This window comes from Ochlerotatus camptorhynchus, unplaced genomic scaffold, assembly GCF_037179485.1.
Source record: "Ochlerotatus camptorhynchus isolate MF236.1 unplaced genomic scaffold, CSIRO-AGI_Acam_v1.1 ptg000300l, whole genome shotgun sequence".
NCBI classification, from domain to species: domain Eukaryota; kingdom Metazoa; phylum Arthropoda; class Insecta; order Diptera; family Culicidae; genus Ochlerotatus; species Ochlerotatus camptorhynchus.
This window is the reverse complement of record NW_027040788.1, coordinates 1,347,556-1,375,374: the sequence shown is the minus strand read 5'-3', so window position 1 is coordinate 1,375,374 and position 27,819 is coordinate 1,347,556. Positions and strand designations below refer to the sequence as shown.

The 27,819-nt window shown below is 37.4% G+C and overlaps 2 protein-coding genes across 8 annotated transcripts in view; one reads left to right on the top strand and one right to left on the bottom strand.

Moving 5' to 3' along the window:
- The window catches only part of LOC135706988 (T-complex protein 11-like protein 1), a 39,731-nt gene extending 24,719 nt beyond the window's left edge, over positions 1 to 15,012 (bottom strand). Inside the window, exon 1 of one of the 2 annotated variants that reach the window (XM_065228702.1) lies at positions 14,831 to 15,012. The gene's annotated coding sequence lies outside the window, so the exon portion shown is untranslated. The remainder of the gene's footprint in view (positions 1 to 14,830) is intronic. The other variant, XM_065228704.1, reaches the window with a different exon arrangement.
- A 10,239-nt stretch (positions 15,013 to 25,251) lies between these two features.
- Positions 25,252 to 27,819, top strand: part of Rab3-GEF (Rab3 GDP-GTP exchange factor) — a 97,360-nt gene continuing 94,792 nt past the window's right edge. For all 6 annotated transcript variants that reach the window (XM_065228679.1, XM_065228680.1, XM_065228681.1 and 3 more), the window contains exon 1: positions 25,252 to 25,530. The gene's annotated coding sequence lies outside the window, so the exon portion shown is untranslated. The remainder of the gene's footprint in view (positions 25,531 to 27,819) is intronic.

Here is a 27,819-nt window from a genome sequence, read left to right as displayed (position 1 = left end):
AGGAACAGTTCGAACCAATGACCAACTAGTACGGGTGATGAACAACATCCGACGTAACAAAGCTGTATCGAAGTCCACAACCATGGCCTTGCTAGACGGTGAAAAGACGTTTGACAATGTCTGGCATGACGGACTTGTGTACAAGCTTTGTAACTTCAACTTCCCACTACATCTGGTTAAAATCACCCGTAACTACCTCCAGAAAAGGATGTTCAGGGTATCGTTGAATGGCTGCTTTTCAAACACATTCTCCATCCCAGCAGGTGTTCCGCAAGGAAGTCTGTTGGGTCCTTTGCTTTACAGCATCTACACTTCCGAAATTCCTCCCCTCAGAGACGTTTGCTTGTTTTTCCCTAAGAGGAAGAGGTGACAATTGGCTTCTTCCTCTTTTATTTCTATCTCTATCTCTATCTTTATCTATCTCTATCTCTATCTTACGCACATGAAATCGGCCAATCAGGAGCTGGTTCACGTTTGACAGAAAAATGGTTCATTTTCGCCCCCGTATTGTCACCTCTTCTCTTAGGTTTTTCCTGTTCGCAGATGATACCGCAATAGACCTTTTTGACGTTTAATCGTCTTTCTCTATCTAGTACACGGGGATGTATGGATGGTTTGTTTCCCCATTAATCTGTTTCCCTCTTGCTCGTACTTTTTACTTACTTCAATTAGTAAAAAAATACCCATTTATCAGTATTTTTTACTCATAAATAAATCCTTACTACTTATTTTTGTAGTTGTAATTACTCATAAATGGGTAAAATGTTACTCATTTAATGGGTAGTCCCGGTTTTCCTCGAAAATGCTTACTTTGTAGTCATTATTGGGTATTTTGCGGTTACCGTGTACCATCCAAATCGAAAAAAAATACGAACAAGAGGGAAACAGATTAGTGGGGAAACAAGTCATCCAGACATCCCCGTGTACTAGATAGAGGATAAAGGAAGTGACACTTTGGCAAACGGAGCCTTTTCAACAAATTCCCAGCACCACTCCAGGGTAGCGTAGTACATGTTCCGTGTGAATCTGGTGCCCTACTAGGGAAATTCAATTTTGAATCGATGATCGTTTGAAGTCCAAATTAGGCTTTTCCGGCGGAACAACCACAGCTTTTTTTGTTTCCTTTTATTATAGAGATTTTTAGCCATATGGCTAGTTTATCTCTTAACAACCACAGCTGATGCAGTGAGCTGCTCACTGCATCAACAACTACAGCTGATGCAGTGAGCTTACTCCATCAATTCCGCCGGTTGTGGACGATGGGATGGAGGAAACTGTTTCGGGAAAACAGTGATGACCTTCAGTGTTATCCCATATTTCTGCAGCAGACGATGACCAAATTTCCACTATCGGAAAAGGCGGCAAATGAGAGTTCAGTGCTGCCAGTAAAAACGACCTCTAAAGATGTATTTTTGACAGTTATACAACTTTACTTTCAAAAAATGCACTTTTAAATTTACAAGTCGGAAGTGAAAGAAAAAGTTTTAAGGCGAAAAGATAAATGTTATGTTTAATATTTTCGCAGTTGAAACTTTTGGGATTTTGGGAAACTTTTAATTTGAAAATGCATTATATTTATTGATACAATTTTAGTTTTTTGTGTGTAAAGATTGTGTACTCGAAAAAATGCAACACTTTCTTTAGGCCGTTCGCAATGCCGAGTTTCAAAATTGTTTTAAACGAGTCGACAATTCTATAATATGAAACTGTCAAAAATAAAACTGTACCACGATCAGCGCAACGCACACTTCTAAAAGATTTTTGTAATCATCAAGTTCCATAAACTTTACTGTTCTCTACGAGGGGGGCGACACATCTAAATCTCAATTCTAGATGCTCAACAAATCTCACACTAGCGAATCAATCTTCGAAAAATCATCTTTCATTTCTCGCATCTACTTGCATCGCGCTTCATCTTTTTGCAGGAAATCTTCAAAATAGACATAAATCTTCCTTCTATCTACTCAGCGTGCGTGCAGCTAGCCACAGCTAAACACAATCTTTTCTGCATCGTAGATAGAGTCGTCCCCCTCGGTTCTCTACGAAGTTCATTGACTTTTTTTTTGAAGCTCTTCGAAACTTGAAATACATCCAAAGAAATTTGAAACAGAGTTCCATTCGATTCCATGACGACAAATAAATAAATAAATAAATAAATTCGTGTTTCAAACTCGCTCAGAAATAAAACAGAATAGTCGAGCAGTTGCAAATCTGGTGCAAAATAGTGCTCGAATAATGAAACTGCAACTCAGCATTGCGAGAGGTGCGTTTCTGTTCTAGTTTCAAATTGAAACAGTCCTTATAAAATACAACAGCATTGCGAACGGCCTAAGGGTATAACCTTTTATTGGATGGGTAAAAATTGATGAAATTTTGAGTAAAACTAGTTTAGAGTGTAATGTTTACATGTGCAAAATCCAAGGGGGGATGTGGCTGTCAAATACGAACAATCGTCGCCTACCTCGCATAGCTGGTTCCAAACGTAAACAAGCCATAAGAAACCTACAGCGTTTGTTTACGTTTGGAACCAGTTTCATACAAGATGATCAGTAGGATAATTTGACAGCACGTCCCCCCCAGGCAAAATCTCGTCACAAACCTGTCAATTGGTTATCGAGATGGCTTCCAAGCAAGAAGTGCTTGGACAAAAAAGTAGCGGTCGTGGAAAATCCAGGCCAGTCCCACAGGTGAACCGCGAAACAGTGTCCCGTGTGGTAAAATCGGTCAAGGAGACCCAGACGACCCAACGGCGAGGTGGCAGCGGAAGAAAAGCGAAGACGACCGACCCCGTGAACGCAAGGAAGGTGAGGGATTACTTCAAGCGCAATTTCACATAACATATGTAGAACTACATGCAAAATAACTTTCTAAAAGTTGACCCCTTTTTTGTGGTGCCTCAGTGGTATAACTGGTATAGTTGGCCATCGATCTGTCAAAACAACATTGTCGTGACACTGTGCATTCATAAAAACCAATGTCGAAAACGTAAACAATAGCTTCTTTCGTATATTTCTTGTAGTTCAAAGTCATTCCATGTAAGCCACCAATTCCATCGGATAGGGGAAGTCTCGCGTCACTTTTCAAATAGACCAATGTAACAAATGTAAACAAATCGAGTTAAGCGATACAAACTATTGCTCTTCTATCATCGTATGTGATGCAAAAACATCCATACAAATTTACTTTCATTTATTTAAGATAATCATTAATCAAAAATTGTCCAATGTACAGTTTGAAATGATGGGTACATGATTGTCACTTCGGTCATTCGGACTGCCTAACATGATTGGTGCTCATTTTCCAAAGGCGGGGCCAATCTAAAGTTAGGTACTATACTCTGAAATCTGTGAAAGGGAATCTAGTATCATGTAGACAAAACGTCCAATGTAACAATCATTGATTATGTCATTGAGAAAAATCGTCCAATGTAACATGTCCGATGTACAACTCGACTTGTCAAAACGTCCTTTGTGGTTTTTTCTATGTTGTGGCATGAAATTTTTGTGAATTGTGATTTTAGCGTTTCTTCTGAATTTTCAACCTTTTTATACACTGACTACATTAAAAATAGTATTGCAAAAGTATTGTTTTTAAACAGTTAAAATAATAATCTGTCGAACTTCAACTTCGATTTTCTCAAAATGGTGGATAAGTTACATTGGTCTATTTGAAAAGTGACGCGAGAAGTCTCCCTCTACACACGTGTAGGTGACTTGAGTGGTTTTTAATTCTCGGGAAATTCGCAGAAAAAGTTAACGTTTGCGACATTAGCTCTTATGGAAGAAAATCAGATATATGGTTGCATGCTCAGTAAGCATTGACGTTGACGACGACCCTGCAACTCTTTGCTCCTTGGTAAAATCCCATTAGCATCTGAAAATATGTGCATGAAATTTAGCGAACTTTGTCTTATCACTTCACTCCATCATAGTACCAGCGAGCCACCATCTCTTCACACAAAGCTTAATAGTATGTTATGTGATTTTCATAGGAGTGAAAAGGTAAGGAAATGTCCACCAAATTTCACGCACAGACTGACGATTGCGGATGGGATTTTACCAAAGAGTAAAGAGATATAGAGTGAAGGCGAATTGTAAATTGTCAGGGTAATGCGCGATGTCAATCATACAAGGTCTGGCCTAACTGACTTATTGGTATTACACAGTTGAATGTTGTGTTCGTATTTCACCTAAGAGTATATCTTTTTACACGAAACAGCTGTTGCCTGTGATGTCACGTCTGCTGTTCGCAGTTTGGAATGTTGTGCTGACGCAACGTCGTCATTAGATTGCGCAGCAATGTTTATAACATTTCTGCTTCTAACACCAGCAAGCTGCCTGCTGTTACAGACCTTGTATGATTGACATCGGATAATGCGGCCTTTCTTTTTTCGACCAGCTCTACAGGGGGCTTATCAAAGGTTTTTTTTTTAAACTAGCATTTTCAAGCCGGTCAGAAGCCAATCAAGAGCGTTATTAACCAGTAATATTGCATATTTACAGATGCAATATTTCTTAGTCTCTTTGACCTGATTGAATTCCATTCGATTCATTGCGTAAATTGCGATAGTTGAATGTACAATTCGAAGATTTTATGTTTGCGTTGAATAGGTGTATTTAAATATTTTATATGAATAATATTGTTCACTGTGCTATTAGGAAGTCAACTTAGGAGTGTCATGAAATATTCTGTTGATATATATAAAAAGTTGAATTTTTTCTAAGAAATCTAGAAACAAAACTAGGGTATGTGTAACAGTTTTAGGCCCTAGTGGTCGTCGAATCGACCTTATCTTAAATTTCACATTTCAACATTTTTTCTAAATTTGTTTCGATACAAGGTAAGAAATCTACGCAAATAAAGTGATTAAAATTTATTTCAAATATAGCCCTAGGGCCAAAAACTGGACCACTAGTGCCAGTACTGGTACACTTATCATATGTAAAATAGATTCAAACGATTACTGTAAATAGTGCTTATTGTTGCTAGAAAATATAGCCGTTCCTTTTTTTTAATCTTTATTTGAGAGATTTTTAGCTGAAGGCTAGTTCATCTCTAATAGCCGTTCGTATTAACTTTGAGATAGCTAGCTGGGAGCCCCAGATACCTTAGCCATAGTGATCGAAAAAAGTTTGCTAGGAACGCCCTTCATTTGTCTTTTCGATCAATCTTTCCATGTTTTTAGTGCAAAACAATTGGAGTTGATGTTTTGCTCAAAACATTCTCAATTGGCCGCAGCCTCGGCTGCAGCTGAGAAGTATATGGAGGATTGAATCCTTGGGTATTACAGGTATCGATAAGCACTCGATTTTGCACTTGCGTAATTATTGCGACACGGCGTAATTATTGCGACACGAAAACACTGCATAATTTCCGCATAAACCGGGACATTTGTTGCAAAAGGATGTTGCTTCTCTTTGGACTTCAAAATGTATACAGTTAACTCCTAATTTTTGGGGTCGTATTTTTCCTCCTACTAATCCAAAATGAAATCAATGGATGATGCAATTGGCTCCAAACATTTAAAAAAGTTTAACGAAAAAAAAATGATACATACATTTTTCTTCTAAGTATACAAAAAGATGTAAGGTTAGAAGAAGTATTGGCGTTAAAGTTTCCCCACTTTTTTGCCATAACTACAGAAAAACAATACGTATGGTTTACAATGACATTTCAGGATTAATCGTTGGGTGGCAGGTCATTGCATACAAAATCGGCGAAAAATTTATACTTTTTTGATTGCAAACGTTAATATTTTTTTTGCTGTGTTTCGTGAGGTGAGGAGCTAGCTATATAGTTATAAATAAAGAACGTAAATAGTAAAACCAAGACATAAGTTCAAAAGTTCTAAGAAGATAGAGAATTATAAACGACGCTATAATTATTTTAATTGAATTGACTACCACCTTGATCCACTTTCTCATTTTACAGCTGGTATAATCAATTTGACAGATCGATGTCTTTCCATACCACTTGAAATCACTGAAATGGGGTCGATTTTTGATGATCGAGGTCCACATATGTTATGTGGCAATTTGCACCTTTCGATTCGGAACGTGGCCAAGAAGGTCAATTATTCCGTCTGGTTCGTCCAGCAGACAATGAATCGGGCCGGACTTCATGTCTTCAAGGTAAGGAAGGCGCCTAACCGAACCGATAAACAGAATACGGTGGCCAAATCCCGTGCCAGGAAGCTGTACCATAGAGGTGAATCTAAGACCAGAAGGTCCCGAAAAAAACGTGCTCAACTTTTTGGCTCAGCTCTGGTACTATCTTCGGTCCCATGCTAATCGCTGCACCCCTCGAAACGCAGGAAAATCCACGAACCTCTCATTTTATCTGTCAAACTTTCATAGCAAATCAAAACAAACATAGTGCAGTACTAGAATTTCGACTAGAATGGGGTACGCTTATAGATGTACTTGGGACCAACAGGCTAATCAAGTAGTGAGCCAATTTAAAATCGTTAGTTTCCACCGGTTGGCTGTACCACGAGTGGTTGATGCAGCCGCAATGCATCGTAATGGACGACGAGACGTATATTAAAGCGGACGCCAATGAATGTTCCGGAGAAGTTCCGGACGAAGAAGGTTGACAAATTTGCCAAGAAGTACTTAGTGTGGCAGGCGATGTGTGGGTGCGGCAAATTCAGCAAGCCGTACATAACGACCGGCACCATCAATGGCCAAATATATAAAGACGAATGCCTCCAAAAGCGCCTACTGCCCTTCCTCTGGTCCCACGAAGGTGACACTCTGTTTTGGCCGGATCTGGCATCGTGCCATTACGCGAAACCGGTGATGGAGTGGTACGAAGCCAACGATGTTGTTTTTGTGCCGAAGGAGGCAAATCCGCCAAACTCGCCAGAACTTCGCCCAATAGCAGAATTCAGGGCGATTATGAAGGGCAAGCTCCGGAAAACAGGGAAAGTCTTCGAAAACGACAAGGATTTGAAGAAAGTGGATAAAAGTATGTAAGAAAGATGGCGCAACTGTTGCACAGGATTTGATAGGTAGCGTTAAGTCCAAGGTACGGGCATTTAGCCTAGGAGAGGAGGTTGAATAAACCAACTTTGGAAAAACATAGCTTATATGTGTTTATTTATCCCCTGAGAGTTTCAAAAATATCCGACTTTAAATGAATTTTTGGTGATCATTTTAGTCTGTTGCATTTTTTGTGTGAGTACAGTCTTTATAAGCATGGAAAAATCTGGAAATCTCAGGAAATTTTGTTTAGCAAAATGAGTAGACACTCTGCATAAGAACCAGCTAAAATTTTACCTCAATATCATTAATTAAATTCACAAGAGAAGATAACGAAGCCATTAGAAGCTCCGATCCTTTTAAATAGTATTGGTAGATAAACAACATGGTTCCATTGTCCTGACACATACTGATTTATTAAAAGTTCTCAGCATCAGTTAGGTTAACTTTGACATAAAGTTATGTAAACTGTCATAATTCAATTGCAATATTGCATTTAAATTAAATGCTGCATATTTTCTATATTACAATTTCAATATAAAAGCTTAACGTGTAAGCATCTTAATCATTCTGTACTGGTAATCATACTTCAAAATATTTAGCTATTAACAATGGAAAACTGAATAAAACTGGGTGAATTCTCAAAAAACTGGAAGATTTCAAACATTAACTGTTTGAATCCAGTTTAAACTGGAATGTTGGCATCACTGCCAACTGCTGATAAAAAGAAAATCGAGATACTTTTTCTTAAAAATTATAGTTTCCTACACGGCGAATGAGAACAACCCAAATTTGTGTTTAGTTCACCCAAAAGTGTAGGAACTCAGCGATGAGTAAATTTGCCTCATGTTTTCCTGTGGAAAATCTCAAAAGATGTCGGAAAATGAAGAAATTGGCGAAAATTTTATCCAGTCTAGGAGTAGTACCAATAGACTGAGTGAATGCAATCTTTACTTTTCTCATATTCGGGATTTTTTTTCCTGGAAAAACCTGTAAAAACATGCAGGGCTGGTAGCGCTGATGCGATATAATAGTAGTGACTTTAGTGACTAAAATTACGGAAATTGTGACCAAGTAGTGACTTGTAAATACTAAATAAGTAACCATTTATATGGTAACATAGAAATTCAAATACGGTTTGATATCGAAATAAACTTTTTATGTCATGGAACTCAGTATCAAATTTCATAAATTCCTCTAACTTAATCGAATCTCACAACGGAAACCCCTGTGAAGAGCATTTGAAGTGATTTGAATACGTTATACGTTATACATGATGACTAGCAAATAGTAATTCCCATTTTTATGATCTTGAATTTGATTCTGCGTTCGAAATCTCTAAATATTTGAAATATCTAGGTAGATAACTTTGATAATTTGCTATGAAATTTTCACAGAATTTTTTTCAGAATGATATCAAGAACTTTTTTAGTATAATTCCCCTTCTCTTAAACTTAGAAGCAAATAAGCTTTTACAAACATAATATTGCATTCTTGAAATTATTTGCAGAACAATCAACAAAATTCTTGGAAATAGATCATTTTCGTAGTTGGAAACGCTTAACATCAAATATCAGAACTAAAGTGGACATTTTATACGATAGATGAGGAGATGAAAACAAAGAGTTGATAGTTCCGTTATAGTGTGAAAGTGTAAAATTTGTATATAGAAAGTAGAAAGCGAACAAAGGATAATTTTGAGGAAGGTACGAATAGGGTAGAGCATCTCCTTTACCAAGCTCATCCGTTAATGAGGGATGGTGAGGGGCTGTTTCCCCCTGCCACCACTGGCAAAAGGGATGATCACCGATTTTCTCATGTATCTCTGATGTGCGGAAACAGTTCTATTGATTGTTTCACACTCAAGTCGCCATCTGACGTAAACAACTACCCGATTCGTACCTTCCTCAAAATTGTCCTTTGCTCGCTTTCTACTTTGATAAACAATTTTCACACTGCTGTACTATAACGGAACTATCAACTCTATAATTGAATCTCCTCCTCGGTCGTATAAAATCTTCATTTGAAGTCTGATATTTGATGTTAAGCATCTCCGACTATGTAAATCGTTAAATTCACGCATGAAGTAATAACACATGATTAGTTAAAGTAGATTATTTTCGCTTTTTTATTGATTCTTTTAGAAACTCCCTGAAGGCTCCTTCCATAAATCCATCCTTAGAATTTCCATGCAATTAACCTCAGAAGTTTCATAAATTTCTGCTTAGAATAATCTTGGACTTCTCCCTTGCATTCATTTGTATTCTCCTTAGAATCCCCATAGTATTTCCTCAGAATTCTCTAAACAAAAATCCATCACAAACTTTGAAACTCTTCTCAGAATTCCTTCCTCAAAATTCGATTCCATTTGAATTCTTCTCGGAATTTATTTCGAACTCTTTAGAATTCTCTTGAAAGTATCGTCAGAAATCACCCCAGAATTCTCTTAGAACTATCCGCAGAGACCATCTTTGGAGTTCACGGGATTTTCATGAAATTTTCATCAGAGCCATTTCAGTACTAATTTTGAATTCTTATTATAATTAGACCTAGAATCCTCATCCAATCATTATAGAATTCTTCTCAGAACTATCGTTAAAATGCACTCATAATTACATTAGAATTATTTACAAAATTGTTTCGGAGCTGAATTTTGAGTCTCTATTAATTTAAACAGTAATCAAAAGCGACGCCCGTATGTGTTAAGCCAAGTTTTACTAGATAGGTAAACCTGGCTTTAGATTTAAGCGGATATGAAGAAATCGGTCCTCAGAACAGTTAATTTTACATGAGACTTTCGTAGTCTGTACTTTGGTATTCTTCTCTGATATATCTTGGTGTATGCCCTGGAATCCTTTAAAATTCTCTTTTAAATCGAAATTGAAGGCACTTCCCAATAGTTTTCCTGGTGTTCTAACGTTTTACGGTTCACTGGTCACCCTGGTTAAAATTTTCAATTTTTTAACAGATATGTATATTTTGTTAAAACTACTGTAGACTTTCTTAGTGCCAAGTACTCAATTTAAACATTTTGCGAAAAAGTAACTTTAGTGACTAGTTTTAGGGAAATAGTGACTTTAGTGACTTTTAGGTGTTAAAAGTGACTTTTTAGTGACTGGCTTCAAAAAAGTGACCAAGTCACTAAAAAGTGACCTGCTACCAGCCCTGAACATGAGGCAAATTTACTCATCGCTTAGTTCCTGCATTTTATGTGATTTATGAGTTAACTAAACTCAAATTTGAGTAGGTCTCATTCGTCGTGAACAACTTTGTCTCAGACGTCATTTCGATTATAAGAGCCGTTTTCGTTCTATAATTTATTGAAAAATATCGAAAACGCCATTTTGAAAAATTAAGCTCGATTCACAATGCCCAACTTCAGGCATAAATTTGATTTGTTGACCCTAGCGAACAAAGTCTGAAATTCGTTTTTAATTGTTGATTTGAAAAACATTGTAATGCAAAATGATATGGATTAAAATCAAGAAATTCGATTCGAGTCTAGGTTAGGTTTTACTATATATTATTTCCGGGTTTAACGCTAGGAAAATCGTTAAATTTATTTGTTTGCATCAACGAAAGCAAAAATCTGGGAAATAGTCCATTCCGGCAAATGGTCTTTCGTGTAATGATTTTCCAGAAATTGTCATATAATCAAAAGTTACGAATAACGCTTTGAGGTTAAGTGAAATGCTACAGAAAACTCTTAATAACTCTGAAAGAACCTATGGAATTTCAAGACATGAGTTCTTCAGAAATCTTGGAAATTAGTTATTCATTTTTTATCATCGACATGACAACATTTTGCACTTTCAGATAATCATAAGAACGTTTGGAATCATAAGGGCCTAGCTTCTTTTTTCTTTCCTTTATTTAACGTCGGTCTCTGTTCTGCAATCTAGTGCCAATCACCGTCGGACATCGATTGCCATCCATTGACGGCAATCGAATGTGCAGGAAGGCAGCTTCCACACCTGCGTATGATATCGCACCCATTCAACACACATGGGCCGGGACCAACGGCTTTACTTCCCTTCCGAAGGAAGACGTGACCAGAGATTTTTATGCCTCCCACCGACCTCGATCGGGATTGAACCTAGACCCATTGGGGTGTTAGAAAGCAGTCACGCTTACCACTAAACCACCGGCGCCGGCTATAAGGGCCTAGCTGCGATGATCAATTCTCTTCATCGATTTTCTCTTCGCATTACCACAGTTAAGTGAATAAATTTTCCGAAATTATTCCATAATTTCGTATACTGTAGTGATAGGTTTTCATAGCTAGCAAAAGCAACATCAAACGCAACGAGAAATGTTAATCCAGCCGAGCTATTAACAAAAGAGAAAATCCATGAAGAGAATCGATCCTCGAATCGATCATCGCTGTTCGGTCCTTATGATTCTGAACGCTAGAATTCTTTCGAAGACATTGTGGATAAAAAAGAAATTAGGTTTTGCACCGTCGGGGTTAACCTCAATCTGATGACAGTTCAGTGTTACTGTTTACGTGGACTTAGTCGATTTTTTCTTGGGTAGATTTTCTCGATAATTTTTCAGACTGCAGTGAGATGTAAACCACACTTCTGCATTGTCCACGAGCAACATCCTTTCACCGCGCTGTTCCTCGACAATTCAGTGCCAACATTACAAAGGGGCGTAATTGCATTTGTAAACAATGGCATTAGCCATCGATTTCTCGCGAATAAAAGCTCACTCATGAAAAATAATGACACCATTAGGTAGAGGAATGTTTCCTCTACCAGCTAGCATTGTTATTTTGAAGAGGTAAGATTTCATTCGCGAGAAATTGATGGCTACAGTCATTGTTTACAAAAGCAATTATGCCCCTTTGAAATGTTGGCACTGAATTTTCAAGTTAAAATTCGGAAATTTTAGAATTTGTTTTTTCGAAAAAACGACTAAGTGCTTGTAAACAGTACCACTGAACTGTCAAAAAGGTTCAGCCGATTAACACTGAGTTCATTCGTGACGTCACGCTGCAGAACCTAATTAGGTTTTGCACCGTCGGGGTTAACCTCAATCTGATGACAGTTCAGTGGTACTGTTTACGTGGACTTAGTCGTTTTTTTCTTGGGTAGATTTTCTCGATTATTTTTCAGACTGCAGTGAGATGTAAACCACACTTCTGCATTGTCCACGAGCAACATCCTTTCACCGCGCTGTTCCTCGACAATTTTCAAGTTAAAATTCGGAAATTTTAGATTTTTTTTTTCGAAAAAACGACTAAGTGCTTGTAAACAGTACCACTGAACTGTCAAAAAGGTTCAGCCGATTAACACTGAGTTCATTCGTGACGTCACGCTGCAGAACCTAATAACAGGTTCTGTAAAAAAAAAATCGGTAAACATCTTACCGACCTTTTCTAAATGTGAGACAGAAAAAAATGAAAAGTACAAAGTTGAGCAGATTGTCATCTGTTTTCGAATCTGTGTCGTATCGTATCGAACATATGTGAGAGCAACGAAAAGAATAGTTATTTGCTACATATACACACACTAGACGCAAGCAAGGTAGTTAGCTGGCTTGCTCTTTCTTTGCGCTACATTTATTTACATAAAACCGTGCAACTTTACAATCACAAATCAAATCAAGATGTTGCTGAAGAAAGAAATTCAAACGAAGATGACTCTGTGGTCTAATAAAAATTACATACCCTTACCCTTCCAGCAAAGCAATCAGTGGAAGGTAAAGAAAACTGGCTATCAATTTGATGAACACATGTTAATGTGAGCATTATTTATGGAATAATGTTTTACGTCTTACATACATGGAACTAGAGTCGGTGTATAATGAGTCACGCCAAGAGTGAAGCCAAGTCTACCTATTGAACTGTCAAATCGGCTACCTATCGTGCAAAGTAAATAAACATTACGATGCTATGAAAGGTCCACGAAAGGTATTGCAATGAAATATAAAATAAAATTGAAGAAATCATCATAAACACGCAGCGAGCATTAAATGGTCATGGCATTCGTTTGGTTTTGATCAGTAATGAGAATTTCTACTATTTTTTGATAAGATAATTTGACAAAATCACTGATATTATGATTCACTACAGCCGTTATTTTTGGTTCTCGCTAGAAGTCATTTAAAGTTGATGTAGAAGTCCTTTGTTGCCAAGTGAAAAGAAAGGGAATCCTTCGGAAACCGTGATGCGAGTTCAACTGTTTTTCTCTTGGCGTGACTCATTATACACCGACTCTACATGGAACCTCCCTTAGCTCAGGTGAAGGCGCAGCTACAAAGCAAGACTATGCTGGAGGTGGCGGGTTTCGATTCCCGGTCCGGTCTAGGAATTTTTCGGGCTGGAAACTATCCCGAATTCCCTGGGCAGAGTATGATTGTACTTGCCACACAATAATACTAATGCAAAAATGGTAAAGGCATCGAAAGCACTCAATTAATAACTGTGGAAGTGCATCTAGAACACTAAGTTGCGAGCACGCAATTAGCTTATATACGATAAGAAATAAGCTTGAAAAGCGAAGAAGAAGAAGAAGACATGTGCTATCATTTTTAGTATTTTCCTCTTTTTAGTTGGATATTTCAAATCGGTACAGTTTTCAAGGTCTTCACGGAATAGCATTCCTGACAGGAAACTAGGTCGTAGTAAATAACCGCGTGAGAGAAAATTCGTAGCACTTCACAACAGCGCATAAGCATAATAGTGTTCTAAAAATAAATACAACTACGAGATAGAGTTGCGCACAAATGCTGGTAGACTGTAGTTTGTTACTGCGCAAAATGATGCATTCAATTTATTTCATTTTGGAAATCCCGGAGGAAAAATTGAAAATTTTATTTATTTTCTTTCTTCCCTTTTGCATTTTCTCTTTTTACTTCACTTATTAATTGTAGTAACTTGAGCAATGGACGCAGTAATTTAACTCCCCCAACAAAACACACAAAAGTTGGCTGTTCTGCAGCTAAAATTGGTTTCCTCAGAAGACTGTGATGAATAAAAAATATATAAATAAATAGGAACTTAAAAAAAAAGATTCGTGCGAACAATGTTTATGCTAAGTTTTTAATATGAAATGCTATCTCATAAGTGTGTTTGATACTGGGATCTGCTCTGCCCTTCCTGTGATGATTTCCAAATTCAATTTATTCTATTTACAGCTACCTACAAGCTTTGCTGAAATTCAAATTCAACATTTTTGCGATGCACGACAAATAAATACCCAGTGAAACAGTGTGCGTTCGCAAAGGTTGTGTGTAGAACTACTTATTAATTTCATTATGTAGTGAAACCAGTTGAGTGCAATTGCATTTTAAGCAGACGACTCCAGACAACAAAGGAATGCGAATCACGCAAAATATCCTTTTACTACTGTTCCATACCATTGCACTGTGTGGCTGAACTCATATGCTTCTGTTGGAGTTACCAAGGTTCAGTTCCCCGCCATCCGGAAATTACGTTTGCTGAAGAAAATCGATAAAATTTATTTAATTTGCTACTTTCTTTTTAGGGAATAGAGGACGCTGGTCGCCATACAGACAATATCTACATTCATTAGGGTAGATGTACCAGTCATGGCTATACGTTTCTATTGTGATGTGTTCCAGTTATGGGCTATGGGAATTCCATAGGTCATAATTGGAACAGACCACGGAACGTATGGCGATAACTGGTAAACATACCCTAGTATGTAAACAAAGAACGACCCTGAAAACGACGCAATTGAGGAGCTGAGCAGCAGTGTCATGAGAATCGTTTCTTTTCTCAGAAGCTGGAGAACCACCTTCCATTTATGGGGAATTCAAGTTTCCAGCTACCGTCGCGTTTACGGGAGAACAAAGAAAGCAAAAAGTTTGCCATTTACCTTTCTGGTGGTGGGTCCGATAGACGAGATCACTGGACTTCACTTTGAAGTGGCTGGACGATTTGTATCACTGTTTGCACAAATGTGACGACAACACAAAGCTTTTTAATTACTTGGTCGAATGAAACAGTCAATTTCAATAGCAGCACTCACTCTTTTCCAAATTTGCGACTAGCGACGAAATACGAGAACACGACAAACAACTACTTCTTCCAAAACAAATGCCCACTTGTCAAAGTCAGCTGTTCGTTTGGTGTGGGTGTTTTTGCTGCAAACAAATGCTTGGGTTTCTAGTACCGGTTTGGTATCTCGAAACGGTAAATATTATACCTAAAAAAAATGCTCTCTGGTGGCTGTACGAAAAGAAAGTTAATTATTTTATCCATGTGTTTCACTTATACATCTTGCCAAAACATCAGCCTTATACATTCCGTTAGGCAAAACACATAGGTCGTATAAGAATGCATAAGCGGTATGTGTGGCCATTTAAACATTTCATTTGACACACATGATCTCCATTAACTTTTTGCAAAGCGTCTGCTTATTAGTTGACTTATATATTTTATGAATAAGAAGCAATAGAAATTTGCCAAAAGTTAAAAGGGGATTTATATCCGTGTAGCAAAATGATGCGCACAAAATTAAAAAATTACAACATATACCCATATTCTTGTTTTCGTTCGACTCGTATTTTCCATACATATTTTTGTATGGAAAATACGGTACGAACGAGAACGAGAATATGGGTGATAATATACAATATCATCATTCAAACAAACGATAATAGGACTCATACGACTGTTGTCGCGAGCTTGGAAGTGCTTAGGAAGAACATGGGGATACCAAACAAACAATTCAGAGTCACAAATAAGCATATATATTGAATAAATGCTATATAACCAACAATCAATACGAAAATAACGATTTAAAATTGGCTCACTACTTGACTAGCCTATTGGTCCCATGCAAATCGACTAACGTACCCCATTCTAGTATAAATTCCAGTACTACACTATGTTTGTTTTGATTCGCTATGAAAGTTTGACAGATAAAATGAGGGGTTATTGGATTTTCCTGTGTTTCGAGGGGTGAATCGATTAGCTTGGGACCGAAGATAGTACCAGAGCTGAGCCAAAAAGTTGAGCACGTTTCTTCGGGACCTACTAGTCTTAGAGTTACCTCTATGATATAACCAACAATCAATACGAAACTAACGATTTTAAATTGGCTCACCACTTTAGAAGCCTATTGGTCCCAAGCAAACGATTAACGTACCCTATTCTAGTTGAAATTCTATTACTACACTATGTTTGTTTTGATTCGCTATGAAAGTTTGACAGATAACATCAGGGGTGTGTGGATTCATGCAGAACATGCAGGGGTGAGTGAAATAGCTTGGGACTGCTTGGGACCGTTGTTCTGGTACTGAGTGAGCCAAAAATAATAATGATTTTCTTCGGGACCCAGTGGTCTTAGAGTTACCTCTATGATATAACAGTGTACAATGCTGAATAAAACGAGTTGTCGAATTATGTGCTGAAAAAGCTCATTGAGATCGATAGATGCACATTTATTCCACTGTTTGCTCTAATCTGATTAATTTACTTATTAAAAGCTGTAAAAGCGTTAAATGTTTTCCCAATTCAACGCCAGAAGTTTGATCTAATAACAAACTGAATAAGTGTAATTTGTACATACATTGACACTTTAATTCGACTGTTTTCAGTTGATTTAATAACATGCTTTATTAGACGTCTAATAAATGTTCTATAGCTCCATTAGCATTGCTTTACAATATTGCTGAATAAAGGTGAATACAGTCAGCATAATAGCTTTTATACCACTTTGCGTCCGTGTTGTAATCACATGATTTGTAAATGCTTTATAAACGACGTATTAAATTCATTATTCGACAACAAGACGAAATCAGTAGAGTAGTGTTTACCGTTTTCGCTTTCCAAGTAGAAGGTCGTGAGTTCAATCTCAAGCTCAACCCTTTTTTATTTGTGTTCTACGTCTAATTAATATAAATAGTTATTATCGATCACTTGACTCAGGACAATGAATGCATTGATCTAATTTATAAAATTTAACCGAGCATCCTTTCTTTCGTCTTGGACAGGTGAAGAGGTAACATTAGTCTCATTTAAATAACGATGAATGAATAAATCATTCCCACAGGGCCTTGAAGGAGCTAGAGTTGCGATCGGGAGTGCTGATAGGTATTTACTTTCAAGCAAGCTTTTATTGATTAATGAGTTGTCCATATGATGAATTCAAGGATAGCTCAGATGACAAGGCAAGCGGCTGGTGATCGGAAGGTACATGGTTCGAGAATCCCGTGCAACGACATGTATAAGTATTTACAGAGCATCACTGTTTTAAGAAAGTAGTGATGTAATATAAACGCTGAATAATCAAAAAAAAATATCGTATAAACTCTGTTACAACTCATATAAGTCGAATAAAAGCTTCTCGACATACCTTATACAGCATCAAGTAGTTCAATGTTGTGGTTGAATAAATTCTCCAGATTTGTGTGAACAAAGCCTGAACAGAAGTTATTATTAAAAATAGTAAGCATGTAAGCAACAAGGCATAAAAAGTAAAAAGGACTAAGATGTGTTCCTTTGATTACTGAAACATCCTGTTCCCTTAGTTTGAAGTAGTCAGGACTAGAAATCGGTGGTAGATCTTACATCCAGTAACGTACCACGAAAAGGTGATCTACCCACGTTACGGGGCCCTGAAGCTCTTGCAGACCTTGACAATATAATCACATTACATTTCTCTCCAATGCTTTGTTATGGAGGTCCACAGAGAGTTCAAATTCGGGTGAGGATGTTAACAAACCAGTGCTTCAATGTTCGCCCATACCCTGAAATCCAGAGGATTTAATTCAGGTGAGCTAGGTGGCCACCGAGTGCACGCAATAACCTTTAACTCCTACGCAAGCCTTTTTTAAGTACAATAATAACAGTTAACTACATGATTAATTACTTTAATTACGAGCGTCGGAAATTTTTTGATTTAATTACTTTTAAGTACAAATTTCCGCTTTAATTACAAGTCGCATAAATTTAAGTACATTAACTCCATTAATGTACAATGAGAAATATACTTAAATTTCCCCCAGCGTACCGTTAGACTCTTTCGTTATTGACCCGCGAAACAAAAATTTCACAGGCCCTTTTGCTACGTTAAGGATAATGCAGCGCTGCCATTTATACACACTGTACACAAACATCATCCTCTGATCGAATGAAACCTCAGACCATTAAAAACAAAAGACTGAAATTGCTTTTTCGAATGATAGCTGCAAGCGGATGACAGTTGTTTTGAAATCAGATGATTTTCCTCTCGAATACTGGATGAAACTTGTTATGAGAAGGGATAGGGCCTTCAGTTGAAATGCGTAATGCTCTCTGCAGAATGACTGTCATACTAAATGGAAATGCATATGGTATTGGTTCAGCCCCAGAACGCAAATCATTCAAAACGATTATGTAAATAATTCTATCGAACGTCATTTGCTGATCTGAGCTGACAAACGAGGTGGAAGCATATGCATCACTATCAGAGCTGTTACGAACAAAGGTAAAGGATGAAAACCAATGTTTGGCTAATTTGTGGTGGATGAGGTTTTCTCCACCACGAATAATTTTGAATCCATAATGGAATGGCTTATTATGGCTATTCAGTATGGAAATGTAGATAATCAAATTATAAATCTAATTAAAAACACTTGCATGTCACACTATTCTTTAATGTTTGTCCTCTGAGTACCGTATGTTTTAAAGCTAATTTTCAAACGAAAATCATCCTGTATTTGGATGACAGTCATATGGATGTTCATCATCTGACGACGAATTCAACCATAAAAAAATCATCCGAAATTCGAATGCATATTGTTAAAGGGCTCGGGCAATGCAATAATCATTCGAAGTATTGCGGATGTTTTAGTTCAGTACAGATTTATCTGTATTATACAGATTTTTTAATCTTAATACAGACCCGATACAGAATACAGATTTATCACAGATTTTTAAATTACAATACAGATTTATACAGATTTTTATAAAATGCTTGAGAAAAAAAAATTCAAAATTTATAAAAACAAAATAATTTGCTCGATTTTATCAGCGTACCCCCTTCTCTCCAAAATTAATTGTAGTGCCAAAAACCATATTTTTTGCAGTGGGATCTGCTCGAGGCGTTGCTGTTTCTTTTATGCTTCCCTCACTCCCTCCAACGGAAAACGCAGTCACGCCCTTCACGGTAGTTTCGCATTGAAAATGTATTTCGTAAGAAATTGCGGATTTTCTGATATTCTCCATACTGCAAAAATGATTTTACCAGCACTGGCGGGGCGACATCTCTCGACTTTTCGGTGTAACTACCACACAAATGATGTAATTAATTGTATTCATCTATATTAAAAATATCAAATAGTAATGAACTCGTGCACTTTTTTGCATTTAAAACTGCTTATCAGGAAGATAATGAATAGAAACTAAAATCTCCATACATTTTCAAACGGCTTCATATCACTCTTATAAATAAGTACGGACGATATCACAAATGGCGCAATTATATCCCGTATGGTTAGTACGATAGCCCAAATAGGTGGTTAAGCACTTTTTATGGTTATTTTGTATGCACTGTATTTGTAAAACAACAAAACATGATTAATTAAGAAAAAAATCGTCAATACAGAAAATACAGATTTTTTAATAGAGTGGATACAGATTTTTTATAAAACCACCTGGCAGCTCTGGGATAATGTCAGCTCTGATGAATTGTATCGCTACCGCTGTTATGACTTCAGAATAGACCCTATAAACATACATCTCCCGGGACCTACGAGGAAATCTACGTTGGTGATTGGTGTCAATTCACATGCAACGATCGGTTCGTGATTGGAAATGTAGTCGGATTTCAATACTGCCGAGGTGTTGGCAGGGCAATGAACTATATCCTGGATCACGCTCCTGTCAAAGCACCGGAGAATGCGACAATGAAAGGAATGTTTGTTTGTGCTACCTGGTTCAACCTAAGAAATAACGAATTTAATTTGGTGGATGCGAACGAAAACAGAATTAGGGTATACGTCCCTAACCTCGGTCTAATATGCAGCCATAGATTACGTTTTTAATCATAACTCATCAATTAATTTACCTGCAAACGATATTCTACTGCTAAATGGTATGCTTAGATATGCTTATCATGTCGTTTGCTATCAGGAACCGCAAAAAGTTGAAAAACTTACTTTTTTTAAGACAAAAACTCACCAGGGAAATGTATGTAATATCGGTCTATTGTCCCCAAATTGGGTCTATTTATGGATGCAACTTCGTCCTATCCTGTTTGATTCTCAAAAAAAACGCTCTTGGTAACGTTTTCTTATGTATTTTTTTTTATCACTATCACTGTTAACTTAATACTCTTCATTCCTCAAAACATTTCTTAGAGAAAATTTTACGAAAACTACATTAAATCACTCAAGTTAAAAATTAAAAATTAAAAATTTCGCTTATCGTCTTTCGACCGCAGAATATCTAAATCAAAACATTGTGATGTTCATTATACAGATTTGGCAGAAAAAATCTCCCTTCCTGTTCGTTCCTTATCATCCAAATGCAAACCACATTGTTGACGTTACTCTTATTGCTATATGCTGTCAAATGAATTTCATGGGCCAAAGTTAGGAACATAGAAAAGAAATGTGTCCCTAAAGTTGGGTCCATGATTTACTTGTGAAAACGTTGTTAAACAATTAAAATAAACATAAAATATTCAAACAGTAACTGTGAGTTTTACGTCTAGTGTGTAATATCAGGTAATTCCATTCAATAAATGCCATAATCAGGCCATTTGATGATCGTCAGTGCAACCTTCCCATCTTAACCTTAGAAGTCATGGCGGCTAAAAACTCCGAACAGAGTGATATTCTCAACCAGTTTTATTACTTACGAGAGCTGAAAATGTATTGAAATGTTGTGATATAAATTGATTTGTGTGTGGTACACATTTATCAATCATCAGTGATCAATATTTTCCTTATTTTTTGTGTAATATTCCTTAATTAATTATTTATTTGCGTGATAGGCCAATGAAGGAAAGGACTAGACCCACATTACATACCGTAACCCTACAATAGAAAATTATGTTAACCTTTGCGTGCCTAACGTCTAAATTTGCATAGATTTCAAAAATCAACATGTGTTAAAAACATAATTTCTCAATATTTTTCTTTACAACAAATTGCATTTTGTCTTGAATCTATTGAAGTTTCTGAATACATCTGAAAATATTTTGATCAATTCATGGTTCCGGAGTTATTTCGGTTCCCGTTGGGGTCACTTTTGGTCGGCATTCGGTTTTTTTGTTCTGTAATAAGTATACACACGATGAACATCATGTTTTTTCTCTCAAACGATGTAATTGGACCAGTGGCAGCTATTTCGATGGTTCACAATCACATTGGGCATCTCGGAAATGTCCCGGTGCCCCGGGGAAGTGGCCAATTCTCAACAAGAAGAAAAACCCATCATGCGACATATCAAACTTCATGATTTTACAAATCTAGGCCAGTAATGGCCTTATTGAGAGTTCATGGTCACACTAGCCCTCCCAGACATGTTCCGGTGCCCCCGGGGAAGTGGCCAATTCTCAACAAGAACCAAAACCCATCATGCGACATATCAAACAACATGATTTTACAAATCTTGGCCAGTAATGGTCTTATTGAGAGTCCATGGTCACATTAGCCCTCCCAGACATGTTCCGGTGCCCCCGGAGAAGTGACCAATTCTCAACAAGAACCAAAACCCATCGTGCGACATATCAAAATTCATGATTTTCCAAATTTTGGCTGGTAATGGCCTTAATGAGACTCGACGGTCACGCTAGCCCTCTCGGGCATGTTCCTGTGTCCCCGGGCAAGTGACCGATTCTCCACAAGAACCAAAACACGTCATGCGACATATCAAACTTTATGATTCTGCTGAACTTGGCCAGTAATGGTCTTTTTGAGAGCCCACGATCCCATTGGCCCTCCCTGGCATGTTCCGGTGTTCCCGGGTATATTTTCAACTATCGACAAGAACCAAAATCCTTCGTGCGACATATCAAACTTCATGATTTTGCACGGCTAATAATGGTCTTAGACAGTCCACAGTCCCATTTAATTGTCCCTCCCCCCCGGGTAAATATCCAACTCCCAATAACAACCAGAACCCCTCGTGTGACATATCAAACTTCATTATTTTACGAAACTCCGTCCGTAATGATCATATTAAGAGTTCAAATTTGCTATCCCAGACACGATCCGATATTCCCAGGAATGCTGTTACACCTAAAGTAAATTATCGAATTAAGACAGTATTTCATTTCATCCCTATGCTGATTCAATAGAATTAAGAAGTTGTACTAGACATGTTTTGGTTGCTATTGAAAATTTAGTCGATTGCTGAATTTATGTATGGGCCCAAATTAGGGACATTAGGGCCGACATTACCTGCATTTCCCCTATTATGTGTCAATCCTTTTCTTTCTATTCGTTCTTTGACGTGTTCAAGTGCCAACTCCTTTGCCAGCCAGTCTAAAAATGTCCGCTTTCGGATCTTGTCATTCGGTAGGTAATGTGGATATGCAATTTTAAATAGGAAATACGCATTATTGGAGCACATATCCGTAAGGTTCATGAAAACAGCAAACGACCACGTTTGACATTTGCAAGTGTCCGTGGTCGCTTTATCTAGTGTTAATTATCACCTCCTTTCAATCTGTTGTACAACTGTACTATTTTCGGCTTGATTAATTTTTTTTTCAATTGGTCCTAAATTTAAAAAAAAAAATACAGTAAAATCACAATGTAGATATTTAGTTTGTTTGTATTGATATTTTTTTTCCTTGGATTTGTTTTCCGTCGGTCTTGTTTTCCGTGCTGAGCACCAATGCTGCCCAAGATCAAGCGGGAACGGTAACAAAGGCGCAGAAGGCGGTAGTTCTTTCGCTGACCATTTCGCAGGATCAGAAGTTTTTTTTTAGGCCGATAAGGGGATGTTCATAAACTACGTAGACATTTTTTTGGATTATTGTCCCGCCTCCTCCTGCGTAGACAATTGTCCATACAATTTTTTTTTTAATTTGTATGGTCCGTGCACAATTGTCAAACCCTCCCAAGAGAAAGAGCTGAACGGACACTGGAGCTGGTGAATACTTTGGACATTCACACGCTGCGCTACTTCCGGGAAAAAATCGCTGCTAGTATGCAATTGTCTTCCCAGCACGGATAACTTGAGTGTGTCAAGTTGATCGGTAACGATCATTTCGTGTCCTGTGCACATGGGACTCATCGTTTCCTATCGTTTTGGAGTTCTGCCCATAGTATTGTTTAGTTGACCCATGGAAAGACGAACAATGGGGAGTGCTATCGCGTCAATTCTGAATACAGATGTGATCATATGATGGCGATAATACAAATAAAAGCACACAATTGGTTTGAATCATCTTAGTGTCTGCAACCAAAACCTGATTATATTTTTTTTTGTTAATGAACTCTGCCTTATATCTGTTAATTATTATTAGTATAATAATATTAAGTTTGAAAGAAATATTGAAATAATCGAAGAATTCACGCGTAACATCAGAAAATTAATGCAAATGCAAATACATCTTCCATTGAATCTGTTAATTCAGGCACAAGCTAATATCATCATCTCTGTCGAACTGTGCTGCGAGCATGGCTTAAAATTCGAACTTTTTTTGATCGGGAGGAAATTTGCTCGAGGAATTGCTTGAATTTAAGGAAATGTAAAATTTGAAGACTTGTCGTCTAAGTGATTCCCATTTAATTTGTATGGCAATCACGGCCCTCATTATGAGTATCACTTCCTTTTCACTGTATATTGTCGCTAGAGTTGTAAACCGATATAACCCACTCGTGACAATCGATTTTATTCTAGTTCTGCATTAAAGCGCATTATTCAACGAAAACAGTGCACTAGATACGACATTATGTTGAACGTACAAAACGAAAGTGAAATCGATTGTCGCGAGTGGATTATTTCAGTTTCCAACTCTAGCATGGTGTTCCAAGAAATTTAGTATAAGTATTCGCAGAATTGGTCATGTTTGTAGTCTAGTAAAACATTAATATGCGTATTTCAGGGTGTAAGAAGAGTTTTTAAATAAATTAATTCATTCGAGTGTTAAGGGTTTTCTTCATATTTTTTTTTAAATAGTTCAAGAATAAGGATTTTGGTACGTTAATTACATTAATTACAGAAAATTAATTGTTAATAACATTAATTACGTAATCAAATTGAAGTACGTGTTTTAATTACAGTAATTACACTGGCACTGCTCTGATTACGCGAAATTAAATTTAATTACATGAAATACTTAATTTACGTCAACGCAACGCAAACGGATCTAATGTGGGTGGCCATTTACAAGTGTGGTTGAAACCGAATGAAGAAAATGGTTTGTATACAATGGTATGGCGTATGGTAGATTCAAACATGATAACGTTAAAGGCCCAAACGCAATGTGGGTGCAAGCGGAACGGAAATGGAAATTTTGAAAGTTGTCCCAAATGACATCAACATTCCTAATCGAAGTCGATTTGGTTCTTATTAGTTTTCAATCCAACAAGAAGGCTTACTCAGATCGGGTTTTCCGTTTCCGCTGTCATTATGCTTGTCTCAAGCCTAAACTATCAGCCGAAAAGCTCAACTACAGTTAATGGTCAAAAATACTATTTGATTTCCAACTAGTGCATGGTAATTTTTACTAAAATGTGATAAATTCAAAATGAATTGTCGTAATTTCAATCATCTTATGACATGGTAAATCTAAAAACGCTTATCTTGTACAAATTACTACACAATTATTCTCAGTGTATGTCACTCAGCGTATGAGTAATCTATTGGCAAAGATCGCACTTGTACACCTCACCATGCATAATTTTAAAACCATCATCACACAACTAGTAGCATAGTAGTTCTTCTATTCTCCACGAGTGTCAATTTTGATTTGCCAATACGCGTTTAGAAATTTCTCCAAACGAATGAGTAAAAGTGACTCACTCCTTGAGCTAGTTTCGTTTTCAGTGACATGTACTTGAGCTTCTGCAGCGCATCACGCGGACACTAGCCCAAACGACCGGTTACATCAAAACAAAGCATATGCGCAGGCGTATACCAGCACGTGACTGTGGCCGTTCTTATCAGTTCGCGCGAAATGGACCCACTTGCTGGAATGGGTGGCATTGTTTTGTAATATAGAGCAAGGCGATACATGATGGGCGGTAATGGGGTGCCGGTGGGTGATGGGTGGTAGACCAGAAGAAAACTCGCTCGGTTCAAAAAACCGAGCTGTAGCTGGTCGGAAAATTTAGTCGACTGCAGGACCTCGACCAGACAAGTTGCAAAATCGGAAAAGCTCCTCTAAGTGCAATAATTTACAGCAACAGCCTTACATAATGGATGGAGAACTTTCAGAATTCTGAAAAAAGGAGTGTTCTGAGTGGAGTGAATTTTTCTATAATTTCATGGTGAATTGTTTGAATTGTGATTTGAAAGTGATCGATTAGTTAAGCTTTAGTGATAAGATGGATTTCAATCAGAAATAGCGTTCACTTTGTTGAAATCAACCGAAAAGAAAGATGAATCATTACAGTACATTTGAAATTGGTAAGCTTCTGTTTAGGTTTCAACTCATTATTATGCAAACTTTGCGACCCTTATCAAGTAGTCGATTTACTACGGCTGGCACGTGCTAGTTGAACTGGTTTCCCAACTGCGTGGGTGTGATGATAGTGGCTATTCTAAACTCAGAAAAGTTGAGGAAAAAGCTTCCATGATGGCCGCAGCGCTGAAAGATTTGCTGCTGGAAAAATCGATATTTTCACTGGCTGGCTCGGCTCGCTGACTGAGAGCCATGGTCTGTAATGGTGTTGGGGTGTCTTCTTCCCATTCCTACGCACGTATGCGACGCATTTCCCTCAGCTGTGTTGTGCGCTACAGCAATGTTGGGGACTGCCTCGGCCTTAAATGTCCTTGAGATGAAAGCATCTTGTTGTCGTCGTCGTCGTCGTTTTTGTTGTTCGTTAGTCGGAGTCTGCGAATGATATTAAAAACGGTCTAAAGCAATGATAATCCATTCTTGAGACAACGGCGCTTTTATCGATTACTCTATAATCCGTGGGAAAGGAAGATTGGTGCACTTGCTTTTCTTTTTAGGTCGATAATCAATCATTTGAATGGTCTAAAATTAATACGATAATCATAAGTTTTGCCACGTTTCGATATGTATTGCAGTGTATTAAGTCCACGTTAATTTTTGATAGATAAACTAAGATAATTTATTAGGATTCACTATTAGCTCGAAGTACTGTACACCGGGTTCCATTTGGTCAAATTTCTAGGAAACAGGACATTGTTAAACTATTGGCATTACAATCAGGGGAGGAGCCTAGCTTTCTACATGACTACTTCCCTAGCAGAACCCTTGTTACTGAACAATTGACCGCTTTGTCAAGCAGTTTTGGCGTGACTTTCTACCAGCGATTTCACAAAACTGGACCAACTAATTTCTATTTTTTTTATGAAACGCACAAATGTTGGCTACTTTTCTCGAGGTTCTAGAAGAAAAAATCTCAAAATAATGTTTCATTTCAAAGTTCGAACGTCATTTTATCTGCTCGAATGAAGTAGTTAATTGTGGTTACTTGTTTGCAACTTATTCCAGTAATAATCAAGTTGCAGCATCTTATTTCCATAGAAGTGTGCTACTTGGGTTATCATAATGGATGTTTAGTTTATTTTTGGTCATCTTTGAAATTTAAAATTTGACAATGTCGATTTGGGGTGAAATTGATCAAACTCTCAAATAGCTTCCCAATGCATTTACAGTAAAAATGCTTTATACATTTGGCCCCACGACCATGTATAGACATTTGCAGCTATTTTCAACACATAGTTCGATAAAAGAAGCTACTATCTAGCCTCTAATATGGCAAACACGGCTAGAAACGGTTTCGTAGCCAAGTTATTACGGAAATAGAAAGTCGATGAAGAGAATCGGTCAAGGATAGTTAGAACCTAATTCATTGTTCGGCTTGAATTGTGTACCCATTGTACATTTTGAACGAATTAGAGTATGAGGGCTTCAAAATATCAGTTTCAATAGACAAATCCAATGCGACGAAGAGACTGCTAGCTATTCTGTTGTAGTCGAGCAGCTTCAAATCACTCTAGCACCTCAATCGGCGTCTACAAACAAATCAAGCTGAACAATGGATTAGATCCTAAGCAGGGTTGTTAATGACGTTAACGTCTTTAACACAAATTCCCATTGAAGACGTTTACGATTAATAAGCCTGGTGTCCTGGAGACGAACCAGCCCAGGACTGAAAGTCTCCTTAATAAAGATAATTAATAAAAAAAATAAGCCTGGTCCCAAGTATAACATTGACAGATTCTCTCCGTTGAGTTTCTCTCAGCATCCTCACGGCTATGTATAAAAAGTCCAACTATTTTCTACACACAGTTCGATGAAAGAAGCTATTATCTAGCAATTAATACAGCAAACATGACACGAAATGGTTCTGTAGTCAAGTTATTAACGAAAGAGAAAATCGATCAATGTTACTTAAGACATCCATTGTTCGGTTTGAAGTGGTAGAATCCTTTTAGGGAGCATCCATTAAGTACGTTATGCTCTAAAAAGGAAGGTGGAGTTTACAAATGTGTGACAAGTAATGCATTAGGTATACGAAAAGCGAGACGAAATGTGAGAGGGGAGGGGGGGGGGATGGTTGATTTTCCTTATATTTTAACTCGAAAATTTCGCGGTTTTAATATCCAGCAAAAACCGAAGGTGTTCAATGATAACAACTTATTGATTTTAAATCGTGACCAAGTGCAAAATTTCGAAGTTATTTTTGGATAGCCTAGATACAATAAACGTGCAACAACATA